Source organism: Sinocyclocheilus rhinocerous, unplaced genomic scaffold (genome assembly GCF_001515625.1).
Source record: "Sinocyclocheilus rhinocerous isolate Xijiao unplaced genomic scaffold, SAMN03320098_v1.1 scaffold2, whole genome shotgun sequence".
Taxonomy (NCBI): domain Eukaryota; kingdom Metazoa; phylum Chordata; class Actinopteri; order Cypriniformes; family Cyprinidae; genus Sinocyclocheilus; species Sinocyclocheilus rhinocerous.
Genome location: NW_015655572.1, coordinates 437,383 through 450,362, shown reverse-complemented (window position 1 = coordinate 450,362; position 12,980 = coordinate 437,383).

Here is a 12,980-nt window from a genome sequence, read left to right as displayed (position 1 = left end):
AGTCATGACATTGTGGGTCACAATGGGAAAACGAGATAACCTAATCCTCTTCCTTCCTGTACGTACAGAAACTCTACATCCACTAATGCAGACATGCGGATTGGATGTCAACATTCACTTACAGCTTCCCTCCCACCTCCCTTTCTTCTTCCTCTCTTCCATCAGTGCTACACAGATTGCGAAGTAGTATTTTCATCATAAGCAGCAACAAGGGAAATAATCTGATCAAAGAGTCCCAGTGAAGGTTACAGGCAGTAATAAAGGAGGAAAAACCCTCAGTCTGGAAATGAAGCATTTTCTAATCAAAGGACTCCACACACCTCACTGTTGTGTGTTTAACTAAGGATGTGTGTGAGAGAGAGGGAGAGAGAAGGCAATTCAATCTCATAAAGAAACAAAACTTCAGTGATTTTTCTCCTGAACCACCATTGCGCCACTGTGGCGCCATAGTTAAATGTTGCTCTACTGCCGTTTCGTAGGAAAAATCTGTCATCATTTATTCACATTCATGTTGTTCAAAACCTGTATGTTTTTTTTGCATTTTGAGTTTATCTTTTCTATATTCAAGCTGCATTTTTCAGTGCATTTAATGCTTCCAAAATGACAACCCTACAATAGTCCATAATTGTGTACTATATTCCAAGTCCTCCCTAAACCAGTTCTCAACAATATAAATAATAGCAGATAAAAAAATCACAATAATTCTAGCTACTATTATAATACTATTATATAGATATGTTAGTAATTTTATGATGTCAGTATGTGTTGTCATTTTTAATCCTCAACTGTCCCCAAACAAAATAAGAATATAAAAGATTAAGCAATGATTAAATTATGACAGAATTTTGACGGAAAACGTTTGAATAACAAGTTAAATCTTAAACTTGAATTGAATTCTCTGGCTTCTGTTTATCTTTCTTTTTCAAGGATGTTCCAAAAATGACAAATATTCTGAGTCTTTCCTAAACCATTTTTTAACAATGTACAAGATGTAATTGGCGCATACATACCTGTATACATATCACATTTTATAGTTACAATATACTGTTATGTTTTTATTAATTTTATGGCGTGTTTGTCCTTTTTAAGCAACAGCTGACCATTTTAAACAAAATGGAAATGTTAATTATTGAATGATGACTCGTTTTCATTAATTTTAACAAATTTAGGTAAAGTAAGACACTCTTTCAAAACCAGAATGATTTGAATGAAACCATTATAATGTCAAATTACTTGAATGTCGTAAACAGATATAATGGCAATGGACATATTTAATTAATATACTAATATGTATTCAATATTGAACTGATGTCATCAGTTAAATACAATAAAATCAATTCAATTAACTCATTTTCATTCATAAAATGCAAGCATTTGATTTTACATAAATGTCATATAACTACATTTGTACAACTTCAAGAATGTGAGTCATAAGGTCTACATTTATGAAGATAGAATGGTGTTTTTGAATTAAATTATTACTTTGTGAAGTGGTTAAGCGTGCAGGCTCAAAAATATATTAGCATAATTTAATAATACTTGTGTTAGTAGCCTAACTCTAACACATACTGCAGTTCAAACCATTTTCAAACATGTGATAACACAGAGATTCCAAGAGACTTTGACGGAATCCTCTAAACTGAGGTGGGAATGTCATGAGGGCAGTGTTTCGGTGTTGCAGTCACTACAATGACATTTCCCTTATAAAACTGTCCTATGGGTAACGGGTGTGTTTGTGATGCATCTATAGGCATGATCTTTGGCTCTTACTTAATCAAAGGATACAATAAACATACGACCATCAGTCATAACCTTGCCATATGTGTCAATTATTTTCCAAGGCAATCCTCGGATTGCTTCCCATTTTTGAGGGCACGGAAAGAGAGAGAGAAAGGAGAGAAAGAGACTAAAATGTAAATTTGACCTTTCTTCAGTCTCCAAATCTGATCTGAGTTCAGTGCTTTATCTCTTGTAACATTTATCTGCATTCAGTAATGACCTTCCCATCATGCTCTACTGGAATACTGATGGGACTTAAACTCCACTAGCTGTCAGAGGCCATGAATACTCACACTTAACATGATCATGTCCTGCAGTATGTAAAGCTGTAAAAATCCTTACTAGTCCCCATTATGTCAGCAAGCAGAGGTTTTTCAGTATCTGCTAGCCTAATCTTCAGCAATCCTTTACGGTTCTCTTTATGAACACTAATGGTGCTGTTTCAGCTCATTGCAGATGATGCCATTTTGTCTTGAGGCTTATTCTCTTGTCATTTTTTCCCCTCACTCTCGTTCTCTGCGACTGTGAGGGGATCTATTTTTGAAGTATGTACTATAATAAGCAATCTAATATTGTAAAAATCGGAGGCACACGTTTAGAAAGTTAACCTAGACTGCCCAGTCACTTGGCTAATTAATAATCATAAGCCAAATCCTTTGTCATAGAAGAATTTTCAATGCCAAAAGGCTAGTAAATGAAGCACTAACCCATAAAGATTACTGAGAAATCATGAGAGCTTTAAAATAAATCTTTATAAGTCCAGCATGCTTTAAAAGCAAAATAAATGTCCAAAAGACATGGTTAACTGTTGCTTTACCGCAACCTTTAAATGAGATAACACTCATACTGAGTTTAGGGGCCATTTGGAAATGCATCAAGGCTAACATTATGCACCGTAATGACAAATAATCTACACTCTGGTCAAAATTAAAGTAAATTGGTAGTTAATTGAAGCTGAGTAGATGACTGGAACCCATCCAATTAGATCTCATTACTTCAGCATTCTCTTCATTTTCTCCTCGATGGTGTATAAATTGGAAGCTAATGATAGTAAGTTTTCTTATGGCAGGTAGCCTATGTTTAAAAAAAAGAAACTCAACAGGGTTTACGGAAGTAACGTACAATCATAAGTTTGACCACTCAAGACTACACTTTCCTCCCAAAGCAAAAGACATGTTGATGCAGTAGATGTGTTATGAATTATCAATCATTATTTTCTTATGCCCTCAAGAGAACATTCTGGACAAGCTACTTCCAAAATGTCCCACATGACAATTTCCATGAGACACATGTCACCATAAAGCCATGTCATTTTCCTGAGGATGGTTATACTGTCGTTGATACGCTCCATCACAGCAGACTAATAGTGGTTGACAGACTCAATGAAAATAGATTTGTTTTTCTGGCCTTCCTAACCTAAGAGATTTAAGTCATTCTTACTGACTAGGAATGTGAATGGTTAAAAAAAAAAAAAAAAAAATGATATTTGAGATATACATGTATTATATCATTCACTGAGTCGACTCACACGAATCACTCGTTTGAGAATCGCACTACGCTGGTATGACGAACGTCTTTGATTCACTAAATGTAATCGGCTCATAAGATTCTTTCTCACGAGCCGTTTGAGAAAAGAACCGAAGGTCATTAAAATCATTCTGGCCTGGGTGCGTTTCCCAAAAGCATCGTCAGCTAATGGTCGTTAGTTCCATTGAACTCTATTGGTAAGGACGGAACTTGCGACCATGTTAGTTTCTTTTGGGAAAAGCACCCCTGTTCCGTTTTTACTTACTAGCCAAGAATAAAACGAATTTTGATTACCAATTTTAGTGCAGTGTGAAACTGTACCTAAAAGGCAAATAAGAAAATAAACAAAAACAGCTGCACACACAATGACTGCATGCTGACTACTGTGGCATTCTACCTAAACGAAGACTTCAGGAAACTAAACATATACAGCACAATAACCAAGATAACAATAGCGAGTGAACAACAAAACTGCTGTAAACAACTAATCTAAACAACCACTCTTGAGGGGAAAATACAAATAGCACGACTAGAGCACCATAGCATGTGAAAACCTTGTAAACTTGTAAAGAAGTTTGTATCGAGTAACTTACATTCTGGACGCAAAACTGTCCATTGCTTTGTCTGTTTTTTGCTCCACCAAGAAATTAATTCCAAACGAAGGCACAGTTCACCATCACGCCAACACATTTGTGGCCTAAATGTATCAGTTCGTTTGAATGAATCGTTTGAATGAATCCATCAATGACTCACTCCTAAAAACAATAGCGTGAATCAAGGTTTTTGAAGGAATTAGTTTATCAAGTGAACAATTCACTCAAGACAGACAAGTATTCGTTCCTGAATGAATCAGTGTTTAAGTTAGAGTCCTTTATTTTGCTTCAGAATGAATTTGAACGAATCGATTGATGGGTGATTCAATGATTCAATGGCTCACTCACAAAGACTCGTCGCCATCTACTGGCTACTCAAAATTCCAACCTGTTGTGCATAAAATGAATAAAAGATATCTTCAGTTCTCCGTAATACAGTACATGCTAGCTTGAAACCAATTAAGGTTGACTGTGTGAATGTGTGGTTTCATGAAACAGATAAGACTCGGCGTGTGAAAGACTTTACACTCGCATTCACAGTAGCTCTGTCCGCGCGCGTGTGGCAAAATGATGAGAAGCCTCAAACAGGGTTATTTACAGGTAAACATGGCAGTGATATACGAGTTCCATCTCACACACTTACGACTCTATTCCACATTATGATAGATCACCTCCTCCAGATTCACATTGTCCTGTCAGCTATGACAATAAAAAACGAGGCACACCAAAATAAACCAAACAAACCAGAAAAATCCACATATTCCAGTCAGCTATAACTGTAACAAATGTGGTGTGCAAGGAACACAGTCTTGATCCACAGTGAAAATTTAAAAATACTGCCGACAATATGTTCCTCCTGTCTTTACCTCACTTTGTCTTCTTCCTGCACAGTGTGGAAACTCTGATGAGGAGCCTTTTATAATAATGACAGTTCTGAGACAACAGCTGTTATCAGGATTGTTGATTTGTGGCTATAATGGTGAGTGTTGCTATCCACAACCCAGTGTTCACGATGACAATATGTATGAACATTTTTCTTACAGATAATCACAACAGTTTACCTCATACCAGTATACAAAAACAAACCTCTGTTCTGCACAGTCCTGCATGAAATGGTATCAAAGTAATATATTTAGGGACATTGTTAAAAATGATTTTTCCAGTTAATAAATAAAACAAAGGTTATTGGAGTACATTGTACAGGAAAATGTACAATTTCAGTCTTGCTACTTCAAAATGTCACATTTGATTTTACACGTTACTTGTCGTTTCTTTGTAATTAATTGTGAAATGCACAAGCGATTTCTGAGAATGATGTTTTTTCCAGTGTAGATGTCATTATATTCTTTGCAATACCTTACAATCTTATATTATATTAGCGTTTCAATCAAACAGTACCATGGTATTTTTCAAAGTGTTTCCATCACTGAACCACGATACTTTTTCTAAGAGCATTTTTCTTGTCAGGCCCAGTAGCTCAGTAATGTCAAATAAGTCAATAAATATATAATTATTCTTGTGATTTCTTTTTTTTTTCTTAGTAATTGCTAGGTTGAAAAGCTTTTAAAAGACTAAAAAGCCTTTTTTCTGTCCACTCTGCCATCTTCCCTTCAGATGTGTTTGATCTCTGCAAATAAGCCTATCAGTGCTGGCCTGACTAATTACGCAGTCAGGTCTAATTCACAGTTGAGGTAGGTGTGTGGCGGCCCCTTTCAGTCATTGTCCTCATGCGAATATGAATTGACAGCTGAAGGATGGTTGAAATGAAACACGCCTCACTGCGGCTGACGGTGCTGGAGATGAGAGGTGAGGAGCTCCGAGAAACATGCAGCGACACCAGCGCCATTCATTATTCCAGCAGCGCTTGTCCTAATGTTTTCTCCTGCAAAACTTGTGGAGAGCAGCCATTAGTCAGCATAATCTCCATGAGAGGACCTGATTCTCTCCCTATAACTGACAGCCTGATGTCACATCGCTGTAGTGATGTGCTGTAAACCAAAAAATGTCTCTGGTGATGTTTTAACAAGGACAATCTAATTAGAGAAACATCACTTGAGCATGTGGGTTTGGTAAACTCAGTTGAAAAAAAATATATTTATTTTTAGAGTTTTTGTGCATGGACATCTGCGCCATATGGTTTAAATCACACTGTAAGATTGATTGTCTGACTCTGATGCTAGTGACACAAGTGATTCCATTGAGGGACATACAAATCATCTAAAGAAAACATCTGTCACAACTCGCACGTCTTCTAACAACTTCAACCTTAGTAGCAAATGAAAAACTTAAGTTTATCTATGCTTAAAAGTTTTGATTTGGTAAGCTTTCTTTTTAAAGAAGTCTCTTATGCTAACCAATATATATATATATTTACTTTTTTTACTTTGATGAATAGAAAGTTAGGCTGTCACTTTAGATGAATTTAATGTGTCCTTGCTGAGTAAAAATAAAATAAAATTTTACAGACCCCAAACTTTCCAATGCTAGTGTATTTGTCTTATAGGGCCTGTATAGGCCTATATGTGCATACATACATATATACATACTAACATATCTCAAAAAACACCGTAGGTAGTTTTAACACATCTTATTTTAAGCCTGAGACATTCAGAACTCATTTTCAATCCCAGAAACCCCCTGGAGCACTTGACAGCAACGGAAGCATCTGGTGACGACGCACCAGAAATCTCCCAGTAGCCAACAAAGACAGTGTCTGTGCTTCCCTCCCCACTGTTTCTTATTTTTTTATTTTTTAAATGTTGTTTATAATCTGACCTATGATGCACTTTTTGCATTTTATATCTAAGCTGAATTTTATGTCTGAAAGGTGCCATGCAAATAAAATGTTATTTATTATTCTAATAAATCAGTATTATTTAAGTATTGTTTATATACTAATGCAGTATTTATTCATATTTCATATTCATAGCTTTTTGTTATATTTTTATTTTAATTGTAAGGATTTTGTTGTGCTTTTGTTTCTATATTTTTATTCATTATTACTATTTCACTTTTTATTTCAGTTTTAGTTTACATCTAATATTTAGCCAATATTTTATTTCAGCTTTATTTCAATGAAATAACTTTTTTCAATCCTCTCTATTAATCCACACAAGCTGAGCTAACCAAAGGTTAAAGAGCCAACCGTAGATTCACAGATGATTTTCCATAATAGACCTAAAGTATGCTGATTTATAAACCAATTTTCAAAATGGCCTAGTGGTTAACGCACACATCCCGACACAATGAGCTGTGCTGCTCGGCTTTCAATGTGTCTTAATCCTGCTACCTATCATTTCCTGTCTGCGAAATTAAAGAGGAGAAAAGGCCAAAAAAAGTCTAGTGGCTCATTTTGACACTGACAGTAAAAATCAACCAAGGCGGCTGATGTGAATGATAATGGCTCATGACTGGCCACTTATACTGTGTTAAGGCTAACTCTGGGAATAATAAGGAATTTAAGGTAAAATAAACTGTATTTTTTTATTTACAAGTATTATTATTATTTTATTTTATTTTATTTTATATATACAGTCTTTTTGTTATATTTTTATTTTAATTGTAAGGATTTTGTTGTGCTTTTGTTTCTATATTTTTATTCATTATTACTATTTCACTTTTTATTTCAGTTTTAGTTTACATCTAATATTTAGCCAATATTTTATTTCAGCTTTATTTCAGTGAAATAACTTTTTTTTAATTAGTATTATTAATAAGTAAAACACTGAATCAAAGTGAATCAGATTTTAAGTAACTGTATCAAATTATTCTTATTTCAAGTAACTGCTTCAAATGATTTGTCAAAGTCTTTAAGTGATTCAAACTGACAACTCATGAGTCAGATTCATGAATCTTTTGGTCCATTTCATTACAAAGAGCCAGTTCATAAAAGTCTCTTCTACAAAAATCTGACTATACTGGTCGTAAATATTTGTTGTTGTGTGCAACCAGTGAAGACAACTCAATAGAAAGATGTGTTGCCTATTTATTGTATTTGTATCATTCTGCGGCTCCCAGTGTTTCTCTGCCATTACATCCAATTCAGACTGCAAGCACAACTCAGCTAAAACATAATTTCTTTTGCTGTGATGCTGTAGATTCAGTAGCAGCACAGCTGAGCGATGCAGGAACCACAGTCAAAGTTCTTTAGTGCAGTGTTTCATCCTTACATATATACATGAACCAATAATAAAAACCGAATGTCATAAAATGATCATTAAATTATACTTTGTGTAAAATGTTGTGCTTGTCTCTCACACTTTATTCCAGATGATCCACAGAAACGTGCCGATCCGGAGTCCATCCCAAATGAGCAAATCAAAAGAACACATGAAGAGAAAAATAAAGAGAGGATGGTCAGGAACAATACACTGCACATCTGTAAAGGTATATACAGATAATTCATATAAAAACAAATGATAGATGGAAAATTAGAAGCCCAAGCTGGAGATCAAAAAACTCACTAGTGATGGATAGGATACTGTCCTTCGCCACATAAATATAAAAAAAGGAAAATATGAAAGAAGCTGACGGTAACACTTTACTTGAAGGGGTGTGCATAAGACTGACATGACACCTTAATAATCATGACATGACATATGTCATGGATATGAAGGAGGTTTTATGCATGTTTATGACAACTGTCATTAAGTGTCATTCGCTCAGTTATGTCATTTTTAATGACATTATTTGACCTAATCCTAACCTAACCCTACCCCTACCCTTACCCCTAACCATAGCCCATAACAAAGACATCTCAAACAATGTCATCTTTGCATTAAAAATTACATAACTGAACTTAATGACAGTTGTCATAAACATGCATAAAAAACCTTCATATTCATGACATGTGTCATGTCATGATTATGTAGGTGTCATGTTATGATTATGAAGGTGTCATGTCAGTCTTATGCACACCCCTTCAAGTAAAGTGTAACCAAGCTGACTTTCAAAGTCTTTGAAAATGAGTTACAAGGACCGACTGCCTACAGAAGTGTACAAACTTCATACAACTCATATCGACTGTCTTTATTCATCAGAGAGCGACTGGCATCCAGATCCTAAGAAAACTATACTGTTAATGCCCTTTTGCTCTTTTTGATGGTTGTGAAGGATCACTGCGCTGTCTTTGACATCACTATGTATCAGTTTCACTCAAATCACATCACTGTCTTGTGGCCGTGATCAATAATACTCATCTGCGTTTGGCCACTTCAGAAAAAAAAAAAAATCATAAATAAGGGCATATAAAACAGCTGAAAGCACTGCGGGATCCAGTCTGCAGTGTTTACCAGCCTGATGACTCAAACCAACTCTGACATTTCTGTCTGTTTAGGAAAATATATGTGTGTTTATGTGGGGGGAAGTTAATGGTTCCCCTGCAGTGTCCAGCAGAAAGGTAGAGAAAATGTAATTGGAAAAAAATAGTAATAAGAGCAAGTATCTGTTTGTGAAACTGTTTATATTTTTATGTGAACTCTGCATTAGCGTTCCCCTACATCATCAGTCACGGTCATGCAATTCCTGTGGTCTCGATTCCTCATGCACATCTGTATAACTGTGCTGGCCACATGGTAGCCCTGTTTTTAATCGTTTATTTTATTTATTGTTGATAAGGCCTAATAATGTGTCATTAGTCAGAGAGAATGAATGAGGAGCTTTTTCAAAAATAACTTTGGCCCAATACTGCCCCCAACTGGAGACATTACACACCGTGACTGAACTTGTCTACAGACTTAACTTCCCACGCTTGGCCATCAGCAGAGGTGAACTGGAAGAGGGAAAAGAGAGTCTGTTAAAGCTCTGAGATCTGGATCATATGTGTGATGCTAAATGACAGTCAAACAGCATCATACAGCAGTAGTGCCTCATGTGGTAATGTATTCCACTGCATAAAAGGAGATGGTACAAGAAATGTCTAATATCAGATATATAATAGTTTTGAGGTTAATCTAGCTATGTTTTTGTCATGCAATAGCTTGAAGCCCCAGACTTCAAAGGTAGACAAACTGCTACCTTGCAATATCCTTTATGTCTAATACTGCTTTATCCTGTGAAAATATTGTCTGAATCAGGAGAGAAATATGCACACTGTTTACAAGCAAAAACAGTTCTAAGTAAATATGTTGGTGGATTTTGATGTGAGGGAACAACAGGGGATGGACTTTTATATTAGGCTATTATTTTTTACTAGGGGATGCTTTTTTAATAAAAAATTCCTTAATGATGGATTTATTTCTTACAATTACACAGCTTTTTTGCTTTTATGTATCATTTATATTGTGTTTTAAGTATTTTAAGTATTTTCAATCAGTCTCTTATACTCACGATGCTGCATTTATTTGATCAAAAAATGTGTTAAAATCAGCAATATTTTGAAATATTATTACAACTTAAAATATCTGTTTGCTATACTAATATATTTTAAAATATTATTTATTCCTGTAATGCAAAGCTATTTTTACATCATTACTCCAGTCTTCAGTGTCATATGATCCTTCAGAAATCATTCTAATATGCAGATTTGCTGCTCAAGAAACATTTCCTATTATTATCAATGTTGAAAACTGTTAGGCTGCTTAATATTTTTGTAGTTGAATAGAAAGTTCACAGGAACAGCAATTTGTAATAATTTGTCATTTTTTATCAATTTAATGTGTACATAGATAGATAGATAGATAGATAGATACTTGATAACAAATGAGGCTTTTTATATCATATTTATTCATAATTCACTAAAAATGTTAAAAAACAGACAAACAAGGAGGGTCTAAAACTTTGGTTCAGTTCGATATGTTGATCTGTATCGATTTTTAACTCTTCCTAACTGTCCGATGCTCTGGTAATATATATGCTCTGCTTGGTCTTTGCAGCAATACAAAATCCAGCTTTTCTCCATCGGTTTGGTTTATGTGAGGTGATGGACTGATATGAATTGCAGGAGAGAGCAGGTAATGACGTTCCCGCTGAGTGCCTGGACATGGTCCACCCCGCCCCCAACTCCTACCTCACTTTTGCCTCTCTCCTGGTGTTGATTTACTTATTATGGGCTCTTTCTCCTTCATTCCACTGTCATTGAACCCTGATTAGATCAAGCTCGGATCGCTTTGGACAGTTTGCATCGATGAGTCCATCTATCACACGACGTTCATTAGCTGTGGATCGCTACCGCCATCTATTGCTTGCGGCTCTAACGCCCATGGCCCTCATCTCCTTGACCTCTTCCCTCTCGCTTTCTCACTTTCCACCTCTCTCGAACATTGGCAGTGTATCTCTCTACCCACCCCCTACAATCTGTGGCAAGCCAAGTCAAAACCGCACCTCCAGGGGAGTAAAGCCTCTTCTCTCTCTACCCTTCTTTTTTTCCCGCTGTCTTTCATCGGCGACAACTGAGTGGCAGCCAATCATGGGCTCAATCCCGCTGCCACAATCTCCCTGACACTCAAAAAGAGAAAGAGAGAGGGAGAAATGCATGTGAAAGGAACTAATATATTTTAAAATATTATTTATTCCTGTAATGCAAAGCTATTTTTACATCATTACTCCAGTCTTCAGTGTCATATGATCCTTCAGAAATCATTCTAATATGCAGATTTGCTGCTCAAGAAACATTTCCTATTATTATCAATGTTGAAAACTGTTAGGCTGCTTAATATTTTTGTAGTTGAATAGAAAGTTCACAGGAACAGCAATTTGTAATAATTTGTCATTTTTTATCAATTTAATGTGTACATAGATAGATAGATAGATAGATAGATAGATACTTGATAACAAATGAGGCTTTTTATATCATATTTATTCATAATTCACTAAAAATGTTAAAAAACAGACAAACAAGGAGGGTCTAAAACTTTGGTTCAGTTCGATATGTTGATCTGTATCGATTTTTAACTCTTCCTAACTGTCCGATGCTCTGGTAATATATATGCTCTGCTTGGTCTTTGCAGCAATACAAAATCCAGCTTTTCTCCATCGGTTTGGTTTATGTGAGGTGATGGACTGATATGAATTGCAGGAGAGAGCAGGTAATGACGTTCCCGCTGAGTGCCTGGACATGGTCCACCCCGCCCCCAACTCCTACCTCACTTTTGCCTCTCTCCTGGTGTTGATTTACTTATTATGGGCTCTTTCTCCTTCATTCCACTGTCATTGAACCCTGATTAGATCAAGCTCGGATCGCTTTGGACAGTTTGCATCGATGAGTCCATCTATCACACGACGTTCATTAGCTGTGGATCGCTACCGCCATCTATTGCTTGCGGCTCTAACGCCCATGGCCCTCATCTCCTTGACCTCTTCCCTCTCGCTTTCTCACTTTCCACCTCTCTCGAACATTGGCAGTGTATCTCTCTACCCACCCCCTACAATCTGTGGCAAGCCAAGTCAAAACCGCACCTCCAGGGGAGTAAAGCCTCTTCTCTCTCTACCCTTCTTTTTTTCCCGCTGTCTTTCATCGGCGACAACTGAGTGGCAGCCAATCATGGGCTCAATCCCGCTGCCACAATCTCCCTGACACTCAAAAAGAGAAAGAGAGAGGGAGAAATGCATGTGAAAGGAACATACTACACAGACAGACCAAAAAAGGAGACATAATGCAGGTAAAAAGACAAGTAGAAATCAAAAAGCATTTAAGACAAAGGGACTAGAATTAAAGAGAGAAAGCAGTCAGACATCTCTCTCTCTCTCTGTCTCTCTCTCTCTCTCTCTCTTGCACAGTAAGCTTCAGGACAATGTTCAGTCTTACAGAGAAAACTGAGAGGGAAGGTGACAAGCGTAGAGATTATGCTAAGGAGATATAGAAGTGTGCCGAAAACACAGCAGAAAACAATGGAGTATAGACCATGAAGGTAAAACTCTCTCTCTCTCTCTCTGTGTGTCTCTCTCTCGTCCGTCCCTCCCTCTGCAGCTCTGTTGCTCTTGTGCTCTCTCGGTCCCCCACTCTTGCTCAGACGGATGAGGAGAGTCCGGAAAGAGAGCAGTCATGTACGTAATTTTCTCTCTCGCTCGCTGAATCTAAAGGTTATCATTAAGACAGATGTGCCCTGCAGAGTGGTTGCCGTGGAGATCATTTTACCCTGGAGG